The 17948-nt window shown below is 37.4% G+C and overlaps 1 long non-coding RNA gene across 1 annotated transcript; it reads left to right on the top strand.

Annotated features, from left to right (window-relative positions):
• Positions 1 to 7860: 7860 nt before the first annotated feature.
• LOC131423469 (uncharacterized) lies at positions 7861 to 17055 on the top strand. The gene is made up of 2 exons (XR_009225085.1): positions 7861 to 11109; positions 14269 to 17055. It is a non-coding gene; the product is annotated as an uncharacterized LOC131423469 (long non-coding RNA).
• Positions 17056 to 17948: the final 893 nt, after the last annotated feature.

Here is a 17948-nt window from a genome sequence, read left to right as displayed (position 1 = left end):
CAGTCTGGGTTAAGGGAGGGGAGCAGCAGGAAGCTGGTAAGCCAGGTAGTCTAGAGGGAGCATGGTGCCTGGCACCTGGTGTCTCCCTCATCTAGTATTCTGGCCTGGAAAGGCCATAAGTCAGTCTTCTAAAATTAAAAGCAATTCCCCTGAAAGTAGAATTCATAGAAACATAAGCTTTAAAAAGTAGGATTTACATCTTGAAAATCTTAGAAAAGTGACCCTTTACCTCTCTTTGTTGGTTAAGGATTTAGCCAGGATAATGGATGGGCTTGGATTTTTGTGGTCCTCTTGAAATCCTAGGTATAAAGCCATATCAGCTCAAATCTTAAAGGAATGGGGAATGATATAATGGCGAGCCTGTGCTCAGTGTCTGGGTTCTGGTTCAGAAAACAATTCAGAGTTCATAATAAGCTCGTAAACATCTGAAATCTACCAAAATGGCCTGACATGGTCACAAGAAAGGCTCTCATGAGATTTTTCAGTTATTTCCTGCCCTACTCAGGGTATTCATGTGTGAATATCTTTTTCTGGTATATTTCTATTTTCATTTCCAAGTGAAATGATGTGTGTAGGTATGATTGGGATGGGGAGTGAGAAAGTACACTTCCTGTGTTATTAATAGATTATTATTTCCATAAGCCTCTAATAGTAAAATCTCTCAGGCAATTTGTTGAAAATGTAATACTGATAGAACTTTCTCTCTCTCTTCAGATATATGTTTTCACATATGTGTGTATACATACTTACACACATGCGAACTTACATACATATTTTGAGACTTGGGTAAAGCTCAGAGGTGGAGCATGCACTAGGCACATGAAAGACCCTGTGTTCAGTCCTTTACACCAAACGACGATGACGACAAAAAAACAAAACAACAAGAACAAAAAAAAAAAAAAATAGAAAAAACTAGATAAGGAAGAAGGCAAAAAATTCTGGTGTCCAGAGATATAGGTATATAAATGCTATAATCTTTATGTTCCAAGAAAAATATATGGTAATACTTGATGTAAGGAGACATGTTTTACCTCTAGTAAAACTTGATAGAGAATAATAAAGCAAATGTAAAAGACTTTTTTTCCCTGTATCTCTAAAAACTAAATACCCCTGCTGAGCTAAAGTAGGGAAAAAATAGATAAGAATAACATTTTAAATTTATGTGCTTTTCTCCAGGGAGCAACTACATAGTATAACGAGGAATTGTAAATAATATTTTCAGTTTACAGAGAAAGCTTAAAACTTATACCAGAAGTTTCAAAGACCGACTTCTGAACCCTGAGCCTTGGTCAATTCAGTACATTTATTTTTGGCTCTAAGGGTACTTACAGTTTTCTTAAACCAAGTTTTGTGCAAGCTTTGATATTTATCCCAAAGACCTGTCCAACACTCATAGTGAGCTCCCTTCTCTGACTGGTTAGTGGCCTTTCCACAGAGGATAAAGGTTTGCCCTAATTGGCTCATTTTAAATAAACACATAAAACCAATGATGGTAATGAAGAGAACACACAGGAACTGGTATTTCAAAAGTTAAGGTAAAAATGTTTATTCTTGATGCTGGGGATTGGACGAGAAGCACTGTGCCACTATGCCACATTCCCAGACCTTTTTATTTTTTAGTTTGAGACAGGGATCTTGCTAAGTTGCTGAGGCTGGCCTTGAACTTGTCATTCTCCTGCCTCAGCTACCTCAGCTCTGTAGGTGAGGAGACCTTTGAATTGGGTCTTGAAGGATGAATGTTTCTGGTGTGGGAAGAACTGGTTATTCCAGGCAAGGACAACTGTCCACGCCAAGACATGGAGTCCTGATATCCCAGAGCTTTTAGAAAAGCTTAATGCTTTGGAGGGTGGTTTGCTTGGTGAATACATGGTAAGAGACAAGATGTGTTGAGTAAATTGTCCCCTGGTTTTCCTTCTTTATCCTCATCTCATTTCCATCTTTATCCTCATCATTTAGTTTATAAAACAAGACTAAGTGATCTCTAAGGTTCAAAAGTCTGACTCTGTGAGATTCAGGGGGTGGGGGGAAATTCAGTTCTTAGTTGCAAGAAATGAACTCTTTGGGGTGAATAAGGGTGTGGGATTGTTTCCATGAAAATGAAGATTTGCAGCTGCCTCTCGCAGCTACACTAAACAGTGAAAAAAAAGAGGACCTTCTTTTCCTATTCTTAGCAGGCCTGCTAGCGTGCCTCTAGCCGAGCACTGTTTGGAAAGGAGATGACCATTTTTCCCATTAATAAGTTTCTTTTCATTTTCTTTTGTTAGACTTCCTCAGCAAATGGCAAGTTTGTGTCTTTGTCTCATTCTTAGACAGAAAAGGGTGTGTTTTAAAATCAGGCAATCTACTTCTAAGAATAAGAATTTCTATTTGCTGTGGTTTAACTATGGATATGCCAGCAACTGAGGACCCACATCCAGGGTGGGAATGCCTAATATCAAGGTTCTTTGCAGACTTTGAAATTCAAACTGGACCTGATGTTATTGGGATGCCAGAAATGACCTGAAAACCTGATATGCTGCTAATGAAAGAGAAACAAATAGAAAATGACAATTCTTCATGTAGCAAATAATCTAGGCTGAAAACATAAAAGTTGAAATAAGTAAGTTGGGTTTATAAAAGAAAGAATAAAATTGGGAGAATTTTTTACTAATATATCATATTGAAAATTACTATAAATACTCATATTCATGAGGAATAAGTTAATTTGTTGATTATGTAAATAATTGCACTTTAACTCATAAACATAGAGATTGTTGTTATACTTTACATTTTAACTCATAGACAAAACTCTAGGAAAAGAAAATTACTTTTCCAAATGATATTTCTTTAAAATGTCATTTTACAAAGTAGTTAAGAAAATCAGAAAAAAAAGTAGTCATCTGGTTTTTGGAAACTTGAATTTTAGTTAATTTCCTTGAGACATTTGGCTTTTTCCATCTAGTGCTATGAATGGAACCCAAGGAATTTTTAAGTGCTTGCAAGGGGCTGGGGTTGAGGCTCAGCAATAGAGTGCTCGCCTAGCATGTGTGAGGCCCTGGGTTCGATCCTCAGCACCACATAAAAATAAAATAAAGGTATTGTATCCAACTACAACTAGAACAAAATATTAAAAGAAAAATAAAGTGACTCAAAAAAAATGCTTGTCAAGTGCTCTATCACTGAACTACATCTCCCACCCCAACATTTTTCTTCTTTAAAATCTACAAAGACCGCTGAATCCTTAGACACAAGTACCATCATTGCAAACGCCCTTTGGAAAGGAAGGAAAAATAGCCTCTCAGATAACACTTTTGTTTCTCTGTCCTCAGGCTTTATCAGCAGCCTTCTCCTATACCATCCTGACCCATCTAAGACTCCTTCACCCTTGAAAACAAGATTGAGGCATCTATCTCCCCTATAAAGTCTATATCTGATTGTCTCTGCTTGAATAACTGTTTTTTTGCTCTGAAATTCTTCACCACCTGTTCCCTATCACTTAACTGGAAATTAATCCTGTGCTATTTCTCTTATTATTATCCTTAATGGTTGTAGTGTTGACTCTATGTTCAGGTGTCTGTGCTTAGTCTCTTCAACAAGGTCATTGATCCTTGAGGACAGAGACCTTTTCTTCTCGACACTTCCACAGAGTTTAGTTCAGCAAATATTTGTTGATTTGAATAATTGGTTAATTCACAAACATTTACCAAGCAGCTACCATGTGAAATGAACTAACATAGACCCTGTATCTTTTTTTCAGATTTGTCATAAAGGCTGCTGGCAGACTCAAAGACATTTAGATAAAAAAATCTTTGGACTTTATATATGAGTTGCTTACTTTTTAAAGTTAATAATTAATTTTGTTTTTAGCAAAAAGGAGAAGGAGTTAGAGGAAGTGGAGAAAAAGAAGAAGGAATTGAAATGTTTATAGGACTTTTAAAAATATAAATGTTTGTATTATTTTGTGTTTATTTAACAGCATTACTATTTATGACATAGGTTATGACAAAAGAGACAGATTCTATCACTCTGAACGCAGGACTCAAAAGACCTCCTGTGACTCAAATGAACCAGATGTGAGCCTCTGTCTGAAATAGCCCAATGATCTATGTGATGGCAGTTTGTCAGCATGATGACCTTATCAATAACCCAGAAGGAAGGACAGAGAATGGGAATTTGAGTTATATAACTTGATTTTGAATATAGCTCTATTGCTTCATTAAGTTACTTAGCTTTATTTCTCCTTGAAACATTGAGTATTATTACCATGATAATTATAATTAAGTGTACCTTCATGGGGTTGGAATGAAAAATAAAGGAGATAAGTATATGTAAAAAAAGGATTTTTCAGAATATGAAGTTCTATTAGTTATGATTATAGATTTTATGTTGGTCTACAAGTCTTTCACAAATCATTTGACAAATATTAACAGTCTAATATTAGTCATGGACTTTTCATGGACTTACTATGGAGGAGGAGAAGGAGGAGGAGAAGGTGAAGGATGAGGAGGACGGGGGACCATATCAAAAGAAAATAAGGCCCAACTTGAAAGGGCTTCCTATTGCCAATTCTGGAATAATTTGACAACCAGATAAATTATGACAGTATTAGATTTTAGCCAAAACAGTAAAATAAGTGTCATTGAGTCTACATTAGCATAAAATAATGGAATAACTTACTGAATGGATGAGGCAGGATATATCTCCCTTATAGAAGAATGTGGAATAATACATGTAAGTACTATCCCCCAGAAAGAGGAACATAATTCCCATACCACTCAATGTAGGAAGGTCTGAATGACTCATTTCCAAAAAATAGAAAATGGAAAGGAAAAACAGTAACTCCACAGAATACAAGCTTGGAAGAGACCACCTTAACCAAGTGACCAAGGTTTACCTAACCAGTGATAAGCCATGTGGATGCCAGCTACTCCCTGATATGAAAGAAGGAAATAGCCCTCAACCCTAAATAACACCAGGAAATCATGACGAGAAAATGTGGAACTAAACCAATTGCTGAAAATTCTACAATATATCTGACTATACCCTTCAAAATGTCAAGGTCATGAAAAACAAAGAGAGAGATGGAGACAGAGACACAAGGAGAAACTAAGGAGACATAACTGTTAAATACAATGTGGATGGATCTGAATTACATACTGAAATCGAGAAAAGATACATTTAAGAAAAAAGCAAAACAGAAATGGCATCTAAAGTTTTGTTAATATTATTTCTTAGTCTTGTCAAATGTACCATGGGTATGTAAGAAGTTAATATTAGAAGAAGCTGACTGAAAAGTAAGGGCACTATCTATGTAAATTTTGTAAATCTGAAAGTCTTCCAAAATAAAAAGTTTATTAAAAAAGAAAAACCTTCATTTGATGAACCTTGAGAGCATTGTGTTAAATTTTTTTAAAAGCCAGTCACAAAAAGTCACATATGATTATATTTATATGAAATTTCCAGAGTGGGCAAATCTATAGAAACAGAACTAGATTAGTGATTTCCCAGGGCTGGGGAGTTGAGGAAAGTGAGTAACCGCTAATAGACAACAGGAATTTGGAGAGTGCCGAAAATCTTCTAAAATCAACTATGACAGTGGTAACCCAACTCTGTGAATATGATAAAACCCACCGGATTGTGCCATTCAAATAGGTGAATTATGTGGTATGGAAATTATATATCTCAATAAAGCTGTTATTTTTTTACTCTCCAGGGCAGACTTCATCTGTGGCTAGGTATTGGGGTTCAACAGTTTTTCATTTCTGGGTTCCACTGTCTTTTCTGTTGGTGATGACTCTCCCCACTCAAATTATACCCTTTACCCAGCCATCAGGTAGCATTGGATACCTCTTTCTCCCTACAGTCCCTATAAAACTTTAATTTATTTTACTGGTTCTGGTTGCATGATGCAAAAATTCCAACACCTCCCAACCCTGTGTTTGTGTGCTAGACCAGGGGTGGGAGGGGTGAATGGGTTTGAGTGGTGTTGATAATTACTCCAAACATTGTTCTGTTACCAGGAAAAACTGAGTGAATGCTGAGTAGCAAAGTAAAATATCTACTATAACTTTCCTGCTCACTATTTAGAAATTGATAAAAGCATCTCTAATTTAAATTAATGGGATTTCCCTTAAAAACAGAAAAGAACTGTTATGCTGTATTTTCTTTTTTTATTGATTTTATTATTATTTTTTAAGTACACGACAACAGTGGAATGCATTACAATTCTTATACACATATAGAGCACAATTTTTCGTATCTCTGTATATAAAGTATGTTCATGCCAATTTATGCCTTTATAAATGTACTTTGTCTTTTTTTGCATTACAATTCTTAATACACATATATACCACAATTTTTCATATCTCTGTATATAAAGTATGTTGACACCCAATTTGTGTCTTCATACATGTACTTTGTATAATGATGTCCATCACATTCCACCATCCTTGCTAATCCCCTTCCCCCTCCTTTTCCCTCCCACCCCTCAGTTTTCTTTTTGTATTCACCCAGAAAAACAAACAGGAATAAGTAAAATTCATGTCTATCTTGAGATGCTCTCAATAGAATACAAAAGTATTGGTTTTTTTGGTAGCGATTTAATTAATTTCTTAAATTTTACTCAGGCAGGGCAATATTATACACCACCAACTAAAACATTGACTGTTTCAGGAAAGACTAAAATTGTTTATGACTGCAGCTATCTGCCATATGTCACTATTCAAATACAAATTAAAATTGAATAAAATTTAAAATGCAGTAACTTGGTTGCATTGGCCACATTACACATATCCAGGGGTCATATTTGACAGAGGTCTATATGTTGCACAGTGTATGTAAAGAATATTTTCATCATAGCAGGACATTCTGTTGTGCAGCATTGTTTTACACTATCATATTTATTTTTAGAATTTTATCATACAGCAGATTCTTGAAAATATTTCACATAAGATAATCAGATAAAAACATTCTAAGTGGATTACAAACAAAGACTCTTACTTCCTTATGTTTCTCTCACAAACATCTAAATAGCTCTTACTTTCATGAGGTTGGCTGAATGATCTTCAGTAGGTGGTGTTAACTGTCTCATCCCAGTGTGACATTTAAGTCCTTCATGGTTGTGCCTCAGAGTGTCTCTTGCCAGCAAGCAGTTAGTGTTTGGGCAGCTCTCTCACCTGCCTATTTGTCTTAGTCTGTTTTCTGTTGCTGTAACGAAATACCTGAGACTGGGTAATTTATAAAGGAAAAAAGTTTATTTTGGCTTATGGTTCTGGAGGCTAGGAACCATAAGAGCAAGTGAAAGCTTCTGGAGAGGGACTCCTGCTACTTTAACTTAGGGAGAAAAGCAGCAGGGTGAGTGGGCATATGTAGAAGAAACAGAACATAAGGGACAGCCTCTCCTTATAAACACTCACTCTCACAGTGACTGATCCCATCCTGCAAAAGCAGGAACTCACTCATTCCCACAAGACATCATTAATATTTATATGGGGCTCTGCCCCCGGGACCCATGCACCTCCCATTAGACCCCAACTCCAAACACTGATGCACTGAGGAATTACAACTCTAACACATGAACTTTGGGGGCAGACATACAACCAAAGCACCAATAGCAAGTTCTCTCATAGTATCCTTTTGATCACTGGCCTGGCTTTGCTTGCTGCAGGCAGAACCCTACTGTGTTTGACTGGTTGGAGACAAAGTAATTGGTTCCTGGTCACAGCTGCTGGGGCCAGAGAAACACAGTCGCCCTTTCCATGCCACCATTGCCAGCACAACTATCACACTGAATCTTTTATTGAAATTGGCAGAAACACAAAAATCAGTTCCAGAACCACTTGGATGACCTTGGTCCCTTTGCTCTTCTCAGCTTCTCAGGGAACAGAGAACACCAGGGCTCACTGTGTTACGGCCTTTTCATTCTCCAGCACAGGGTTTTGTGGCTGCCTTCTCACTTAGAAAGATAAGGTGAGCAAAATAGGGGGTCAGGTATGCCCCTTGCTCTGTCCAGGTGGGGCGGACTGAAGGTTGTCAATTTCAGGAAGACTTGGAGCAAATAAAGCCCGGGTTCATTTCTATTGTCAGCCTCTAGCTACACTTTCTGCATCCCAATAATCCAAGCTAAAAGTCACATAATTCCTATCTGGACTTTCTTTAAGATCATACCGTCTCTGCAGTGTACAGATCTCCTGAGCTCCTAGACAAGGCTGGTGCATATTTCATCTATAGAATTCTCTAGAGCACCAGATTATCCTGAATGATATCAGATCTTGATTGGTACAAACTTGTCTTTTAGAGATCTCACTGTCCAGCTAACTTTTTCAGTCATATCGTTGCAGTGTGTAAATGTTCCTATAAATGACTGCTTGAAGCATTTCCAAAAAATAACTAAAATTTTTATTTTTTAATTGGTTCTTTTTAGTTATATATGAGAGTAGAATCCATTTTGATGAAAATAATACAAGCATGGAATGTTAACTTATTCTAATTAGGACCCCATTCTTGTGGGTGGACACAATGGTGGGATTCACTTAGGTATTTTCATATGTGTACATAGAAAGATATGTTAGACTTATTCTACTGTCTTTCCTATTCCTATCCCCCTTCCCTTCCCTTCATTCCCCTTTGTCTAATCTACTGAATTTCTATTCTCACCTCCAGCTTTACTGTGGTTTAGCTTCCACGTATCAGCCAAAGCATTCAACTTTTGGTTAAAATTTTTATTTTAAAATATAGAATACAGAATTTAATTAATTTCCCCAATTGAATGCATTAAAATAATTAAATGATTTTTGTATAACAGTTTTACTGAAGTGTTATTGACATACATTAGTGCCACATTTGAAGTTTACAATCTGACAGGTTTTGATGTATCCAAAATCATCAACACAGTCAAGACAATGAGTGACCATTGAAAGTTACCTCTTGCCCCTTGGTAATCTTTCCTTCTTGTTCTCTCTCCCCCCTTCAAAACTTTCTCCCACCATCCTTAGACAACCACTGATCTGCTTTCTATCATTATTAATTGGTTTGTATTTTTAGAATGTTGTTTAAATAGAATTTTATAGTATGTCCTCTTTTTAGGTTGGGGTGGGAGGAGTCTGAGTTCTTTAATTCAGCATGAGTATTTTGATATTCATGCTGCCTTTATAAATAGCTCATTTCTTTTTTATTGCAGATTAGTGTTCAAGATTATGAATATACCAAAAATATATATCCATTTGCCTGTTTGGGTTGTTTCCCATTTTGTGACTACTACAAATAAATGTCCTATGAGCAATCATTTCCAAGTCTTTGTATGAGCAATCATTTTTAAGTCTTTGTTTGGGCATATTCCATTTTCCCCCCCTGGATAAATATATAAGAATGGATGGCCATGTCAAGTGTTAGCTGTGTATTTAAATATTTAAGATATTTCCCTTTTACATTTCCATCAACAGTGTTTGAGATTTCCAGTTGCTCAACGTCATTGCCAACAGTATGGTCCAGCTAATCTCTTTCACTTTAGCCATTCTTACAGGGTAATATGGTATCTCATTATGGTTTTCGTTTGCATTTCCCTCTTCACTAATCATGTTGAACAGATGTTCCTGTTACTATTTGTCATTCATACCACTTCTTTGGTAAAGCATCTGATCACATTTTTTGACCATTTTTAAAATTGAGTGTTTGTTTGCATATTATAGTTTTGAGTGTGCTTTACATAGAAATTATGGATATGAGTCTTTTATCAGATATATGATTTATAAATATTTTCTTCCGTGCAGTAATTTGTCTTTTTACTCTCCTAAAGTGTTTTAGAAAGAGCAGAAGTTTTCAATTTTGAGAAGCCAAATTTGATGTTTTAGTGGACTATAATTTGGGTGGTATAGCTAAAGAAAGCTTTGCTTAGCTCTTCATCACAAAGATTTTCCTCCTATGGTTTCTTCTAGAAGCTTTATAATTGTAGGTTCATTAATTAGGTCTAGGATTCATTTTGAGTCAATTTTTTGATGGTGTGAAATATAAATTGTAGTTTATTTTTTGCATATGAATATCTAATTTGTCTGGCACCATATGCTGAAAAAAATTATATCCAGGGGACTGTTTGTGTACTTTTGTTGAAAACCAATTGACCATTTATGTGTGAATCTATTCCTGGACTCTCTATTTTGTTTAATTACTCTATTCATTTTTTCTTAAGCCAGTACCACATGTGCTGATTTCTGGCAACTTTAAAGTTAGATAGTGTGAATTCTTTTCAAGATTGTTTTGGCTATTCTAGGTCCTTTGCAATTCTATACAAATAATGTAATTTGTCTGTTAGTTCTTCAAAAGCAGTGTGCTAGAATTTTGATGAGGGTTGTATTAAATCTATAAATGAATTTGGGCAGTGATATCATAATAATATTGATTCCTTCAACCATGAAAACAGTATAACTCTCCATTTACTTATTTTGGTATTCTCTAATTTCTCTTGTAAGGGTAAAAGAAATTGAAGTTAAAGTGTAAAAGTTAAAGTGTAAAAGACCGGGCATTGTAAAGTTTCTAAGCTGCAAGGCCTGAGTTAAAATGTAAAGGACTAGGTATTGTTAAGTTCCTATGCTACATGCAAAACCTGAAATTCCTGTAGCTGTTAAGACAATGCTTGGAACCGCCCAGTAAATATTTCCCCTGACCGCCTGGTTGTTTAATAACTTAAGGGCTCTGTGTGGTCTTGCATGTAGGCATCGCAGGGCCTAAACCAATCAGTTTGAATGTGTACCCAGCTTTAGAACTGACCTATCACCCCCGCCCGACCTGTTCCCGCCAATGTATGTACTAATCAAGTCTAAGAATTGTTGTTTGACTTTCCCGCGGTGTATGATGATTTGTTAAAGGAGACTGTGATGTATGTAAAGTCCCGCCCTCCCCAAAAAAGTGTACTTAAGCAGTGCTCAGCCCCTGCTCTGGGCTCTGGGCTGCTCTCTTTTCTCGAGTGGGCACGGAGCCCCAGCATGCTGGAATCTCAATAAACCCCTTTTGCTGTTGCATGAGTCGCGGTCCCTTGGTGGTCTCTTCCTCCCACGTTCGCCGGACCCTTACATTTGGTGCGTTGGCCGGGAACAGCGCATCGCCGGACAAGGAGACCCCAACGGACTCCTTTAGGGGGTAAGTAAGGCGCCTCTTCTTCTTCTTCCTCTTCTTCTCCTCCTTGTTTTTTCCTTTGCGATCGCTCAGAGCTTTTTGGTTCAGGTTTGGTTTTTGGCTTGGATTGGTTGGTTGGGTTGGCAGCGTGGCTGCCGGCCGAGAGCGTAAGTTCTCCCTGGCGGTGGTGGACAGACGTGTCCTGAAGCCACAGGCCACTCCTCCTAAGGGACGCCTTGGAGGATTCAGGGAGGGACGAAAGTGCCCTCAGTTGGTAGAGGGACAAAAGTGCCCTCGTGTGTACTCTGCTGCCAACCCGTTTGGTTTCGCCGGCAATTCTTTCTCTCAGATTGGATTCACAGTCTGTCTTTAATCTTTGCCTCTAAACTTGTGTTACACGTTTACTGTGTGTGTCCGTGTTTGTGTCACTTTTGTCTTGTCTCTGTTTTTGTTTGAGTAACTCTCATTGTGAGACAAAGCCATTCCACGCCTCTGTCCCTGACCCTTGATCCCGCTCAAGGGCCCAGAATCTTTCTTCTTCAGTGAAATGCTGGACCTGGTAGGACCTCTGCGAATTGCTTCCTGCACGGGCGGGGTCCGCGCAGTCCTCCGGGAGGATTCAACTCTGCAGTACTGCGGATCTTTCCCGCCCCCGTTCCTCCCGGCCCCTCCACCCATCTGTCCTCTCCGCCCCTTCACAGTCTCCGAGAGGGGGGTGCTCTGGCGGGCGCAAGGGATGGGTGGGTGGGGTGGGGGTAAGGTCGGCAGGGGACTTCCCCTCCCCCTCCTCCCGGCCAGCGACCAGCTGCCACAGGGCGCATTTCCACCACAGCGGGGCGGGTGGGGTCGGAGGTGGAGTCGGCGGGAGACTGCCCCCCCTTCCCACCGCAGCGATCACCAAATCCCGGGGCCAAAGAAGCGAGCGGGTCTTCCCGGAGCCGGGTTGCTTGGAAATGTAGCCCAAAGCGGGTGGTAAACTTTACTTCCCTTTGCTAAGTGAGATTAGGAAAGCAATGTTTTCTTTCCCTCCCGTAATCAGCTTGAGTACAAATGGAGATGCCTACTGGGGATTTAACAACTTTGACATCTCGCTTTGACTTTTCTCAAAGCCCTGTCCTCATTATTAAATTGGTGTTAATTGGCTTTGGGGGATAGGAACCAAATTTTCAGTCACAAATTTTGACACCCCCGAGGGGACTTTTAAGGAGTCCCCACTCTGCTTTCTTGGGGAAGCCTAGCACTCAAAACAACTGCAAACAGAGGATCAGCTTTTTGGGAGCTGACTACTGAAAAGTTAGGAGATGTAAAAAATGCCTAGTGCCTGGGGTCAAACCAAACCAGAGGAACTAATCTTGGAAGTGAAAGGTGGGGCTGAGAGACTCCCAGCAGCTGCCAGAGCCATTTTGCTCTGGGGAACTCCCTCATTCCTTACCTGCACTTTAAGGATTACTCCACCTCTGTTTACTTAACAAAAGGGACAATGACTGCAGTAATGTGTTGATATTATAGATTGTTTCTTGGGGATGATCTTGGCTAAATGCGTATCTAAAAGATGATTTTTTTATTGTAACAATTTGGTATCGAATGGGTTTCTAAAGCATTGCACTATCTTACAGTTAAAAGTTGGGTTTAAGCAATTGTTTAGCTTGATTTCAGATAGTTCATGCTAGAAAACTTAAATATTTAGGATAAAAAAATATTAGAAAGTTTCAGTTTTGAACTGGGTAGCCTGAAAAGATTTCACTAGGTGTACCAGTGCATTAACTAGGATAAGAATAATAAATTCTGATATGGTATCTGTTCCCCTCAGTGTGTAAGATTCAGGGAAAAAAAGTGTTAAATTAAAATGTTGGCCTAGTTTATTAAAATGACCCTAATTAGCAACAGTTTTGAAAATTTCGGATACACATGGTAGTGTGTGGTTCTTTTTAAAATTTTTCAGGTAATTTAATGTAACTTAATACTACTTTAGGAACTTCAGAACAAAGGAAGCAGCTTAATGATCCTGAGGAAATTTCCTCTGATGGTGGCTTTTATATTATCAGAAAAAAGATCCTATTTTCAGTTTTGTGTGAGCTAGTTTTTCTAATGTAAAGAGATATAAAGATATAAAATTTTGAGAATTGCATCTTAAACCTGGAAATTATGACTTATAGCTAAAATGCCTTAGGCATGAGGTTTCTGCTCAGAATTCCAGTTTTCCCAGTTCCTTCCAGACCTCAGCCAGGACTTAAGTTGATATGCAAATAAAAGAAGCCTGTAGCACTCAGCAGAAGACAGATCTCAGGCCCAAGGAAAAAAAAAAGAATAAAAGTGTCTTTTTACCTGAACTCAAACTAGACCCCAACCAAAGTGTAAATTATATGATATTTACTAATTACTGGCCAGTCATCTTTTTTAGGACTCTTGCTTTTTCTTAGATTCTGTATTTTTTTGAGCTAATGATTTTGATCCTGCAGACGGGTTAATATTTTCTGATCAGTTCTATTTTTGATCAACTGTGGAGTTTTTAAACATTGCAATGGAGATTTCACCTGAAAAAGCTACAAGGGTGTTACACTTGTGTTATGTGTTGTATGTCGGTATGTCTGTATGTGTGTATGTCCATATATCCTGCAGTGATGACAATTGACAGATGAGGAGCACTCATAAAAAAAGTTTAAAAATAGGTCCAAATATCTTTGATTCACGTGATTCAAATGGTTCAATTTAAATTGGGTAAACAGATAAAAGTAAAGATGTCTTTAAAATTAAGCTTATAAGTTTTTCTAGGTGTTCAAAAAAGGCCCTAATAAAATGTTGATGTCTATGAAATAATCTGCCTAAATTCAGAAATTTACAAGTATTGTTTCAAAATGTGAACAGAAGGAGGTTAACAGATGAAAAAGAGAAACTAAAAGGTTCTAGATATGGATTTAATAGAGGGAAAATGTGTTTCTAGATAAGAGAGTCTATGTGATTAAGTAATTAAGAGGGTTTAAGTGATAAAGAAGGTCTGTGTAAGTTGGTTATATGTGTAAGTTTGAGCAAGTAATCTTAAAGAAATTAAAAATTATACAACTATGGTTAAACAACAACTGTTATTTTTCAATATTGTAATGTTGTTTCTTTAAAAGCTAACCTTGGTTAATAAAAATCATCAATGTAATTATGGTGCTATTAATATATGTTCATATCTTCCAGGTATACAAGTCTGTAAGGTAGAAGCTTCAAAAGAGCATTATATCAAGCTGGTGTTCTAAAGTTGTACGGTAATTTTAGGCTTAAAAGAAAAACATGTTGGAGATTTATTTATATCATTTGTGTTCTACAACTGGACTTATTATCAATAAGATATGTACAGTTCCATGTTACTTTTTACACTGAGATACAATTTAAATGTATTTTTAAGTTAATGAGAGCCTAATCTGTGTGACGGTTTTATTGTAAAACACCAAAGTACTTTGCTACTTTTCTATAAAAGGTTAAAAACTTTCAGCCTTACTTTAATTCATGTTTTAGATGTGATATTATGTTGTGTTAGCTAATATCCATGTAAACTTGAGCAACAATTTATATAGGCTTTGTAAAATGATGTCTAAAAAAAGCAAAGATCAGCTTCAGAACTATAATATTTAAGATTTATAAAGAGCCCCGCCTTACTTGAGATAAGGCTCTATGTCCAACCTCATGTGAAAGAGATTATAAAAGAAGTAAGCCAGATTTCAGTACATTTAAAGTTGTGTCCAAAAGTAGGTTTTTGCCAAGATTACTAGGATCTCAAACTGGGAATTATGATGTATAACCCTGCCAGAATTCAAGGTAGCTATTATATAAGCTAAATATGTTTTTACCCTAGTTAGTTTTGTTTTGTAGTTTGCTTATAGATGGTTTAAGGATTGCCTGTTAATGTTTTAAAGAGGTACTGCTTTAAGAACACAACCTGGGTCAACTTAAGATAAGGAGTTATCACCTACAGGATAGAGAGATAGACGTTAAAGCCCAGTGCTCTTAATATAAGGCTGTTAACTTATTTGCTGGATGTTTAAGATTAAGTTTTAAAATTAAAAATTTGGCTCTTGCCCTCTGAGTCAGTCTGAATCAGGGAATAGGGGACTTCTCCAAAGGGCTCTGCAACTCTAGGCCACATAACCTCCTGAGCAGGGAGATTAATGAGACCAGTGGAGGACAGAAGGCCAATCAGTGCATTTGCTGTGAAGAGGAGGGTCATCAGAAAGGGGAGACATCCCTGATGCTTCCAAGGGAAGCCACATGGTCAAGCAAGGCCTGGACCCATCCTAACGTAAATGGCACTAGCAGAACTGAGAAGCTGCTGTGAAGTTCCCCGAGGACTCCCAGGGAAACTCAGCTGACTGTTAACAATAGATAAGAACAAAAGTCAGTTTGACTTGCTTCATCTTAAACACTTAGCAAAGACAGTCAAAGCCAAAGCACAGCTGTTCCTGGGCATTTTAAATGATAATAATAATTAAATGTAACTTCCAAAAATAAGTAAACTGGAGGCTACAAAAGAGGTTCTCAGACAGAAATGCCTGATAACTATTAAAAAGAACTGCCAGAGTAGTTTTTAGTTTAAGGCCCACAGATATTCCTAACCTACACAGGTAGGCTTGGTGTTTGCTAGTATGGTTATCCAGCCCTAAGTAACAAAATTAAAGGTTTCTCTATTAGACACAGAGGTCATACTAGTAAAAAGGATTTTACAAGATCAGATGGCATTAAATTATTAGACTATATCTTAAAGGAAAGAACATCTGTAAACCTAAATGTTAATTGTTGTGTTTACATCCCTAACATTTCTGGCAATGTGACAAATATCCTTAAAGATTTACATGCTCAGATAGAAGCCATGTCCTCAGCAACTTTGTCATGGAAACAATATCTTAGCTCCTGGTTCTTGGTACTTCCTGGTGGAAAACATTGTTAGTCTTTGTCTTGGCCATTGTACTCATTGGCATATTCCTGTGCTGTGACATTTATTGCTGCATCAATATGGTTCCAGTACTAATGAATTCTTGTTTCTCTTATAGACCACCCATCACTCAAATGGCCCTCCAGCCTATTACTTCTCAATTGGACTTTTATCATGGACCACTCGATAGACCCAATATTTTTTAAGGGGGACTCCAAACTGCTTGCCCCACACCATCCCTTTTCAGCCTGAAGAAGCCAGAAAGATCCTCTTCGCCCCCCTTCCTTACAGCAGTAAGGAGTTCCCAAATTAGAGGGGGGGGGGAATGAAGCCAGATTTAAAGTTAGGTAGTCAGTGTAGTTAGATAAATCGGGGTCTAATACCAAGTAAAATCTAAAATGGAGGCCATGCAGAAAATGATTCCAGGGAACACAAAACAACTCATGAAATATAAAACCCTTCAATAATTGTGATTCATTACTTTTAAGATTAAAAGTAGTCAGAAAAATGAGTGGGGAATGTAAGGGTAAAAGAAATTGAAGTTAAAGTGTAAAAGACCGGGCATTGTAAAGTTTCTAAGCTGCAAGGCCTGAGTTAAAATGTAAAGGACTAGGTATTGTTAAGTTCCTATGCTACATGCAAAACCTGAAATTCCTGTAGCTGTTAAGACAATACTCAAACTGCCCAGTAAATATTTCCCCTGACCGCCTGGTTGTTTAATAACTTAAGGGCTCTGTGTGGTCTTGCATGTAGGCATCGCAGGGCCTAAACCAATCAGTTTGAATGTGTACCCAGCTTTAGAACTGACCTATCACCCCCGCCCGACCTGTTCCCGCCAATGTATGTACTAATCAAGTCTAAGAATTGTTGTTTGACTTTCCCGCGGTGTATGATGATTTGTTAAAGGAGACTGTGATGTATGTAAAGTCCCACCCTCCCCAAAAAGTGTACTTAAACATTGCACAACCCCTGCTCTGGGCTCTGGGCTGCTCTCTTTTCTCGAGTGGGCACAGAACCCCAGCATGCTGGAATCTCAATAAACCCCTTTTGTTGTTGCATGAGTCACAGTCCCTTGGTGGTCTCTTCCTCCGATGTTCGCCGGACCCTTACACTCTCAGCAATATTTACAGTTTGTAGTAGATAGGAGTTGCTTCTTCTTCTTTTTTTTTTTTTTTTGGTTTGTTAGATCTAACCTATTCACATGGTTTATGCTACTATAAATGACATTATTAAAATTTTCAATTTGCATATAGAAATAGAATTGATTTTTCTATTGACCTTGTAACATCCTTGCTAAAATAACTTGTTAGTTCTAACACCTCTTTTGTATATTCCATATGATTTTCTGTGGATGGGATCATCTGTTGCCAAGAAAAAAGTTTACTTCTTTGTTATCAATCTGGGCGTCTTTAGATTCACATACTAGCTCTACTGCATTGATTAAAACCTCCAGAGCATGTTGAATAGTAGAGGTGAGAGTGGACATCCTTCACTCATTTCTAATCTTAGGGAAAAAGCTTTCAGTCTTTCATTGTTGAGCATAATTCTAGCTGTAGTTTCATTGTAGATGTCCTTTATCAGGTAGAGGAAGTTCTTTTCATAGTTTGCTGAGAGTATTTTTAAAAATCAGGAATGGACGTTAAATTGTGTCAAATATTTTTTCTACAACAGTTGAGATGACAATGTGGGGTTTTAACAATTGATAATATAGTGAATTGCATTGATTTTTGTTGTTATTAAATCAACCTGTGTTTTCTAGATAAAATAAAGTTTTTAAAAATAGAGAAATTAATCAAGGTGGATTTGAGTTTAATATCCTTGATTAAACTCAATCTAATAACTAATCAGCTGCTTAGTTATTGTATCATAGTTTGTTAATTCATTAAAGACTATTTTAAATGATGATTATTTTCAATAAATCTCAAGAATTGCTTAATTTTTAGCTTAACAA

Source organism: Marmota monax, unplaced genomic scaffold (assembly GCF_021218885.2).
Source record: "Marmota monax isolate L192 unplaced genomic scaffold, Marmota_monax_Labrador192_F-V1.1 WCK01_AAM20220418_F8-fsc00197, whole genome shotgun sequence".
NCBI classification, from domain to species: Eukaryota; Metazoa; Chordata; class Mammalia; order Rodentia; family Sciuridae; genus Marmota; species Marmota monax.
This window is presented reverse-complemented; position numbering and strand designations above follow the sequence as displayed.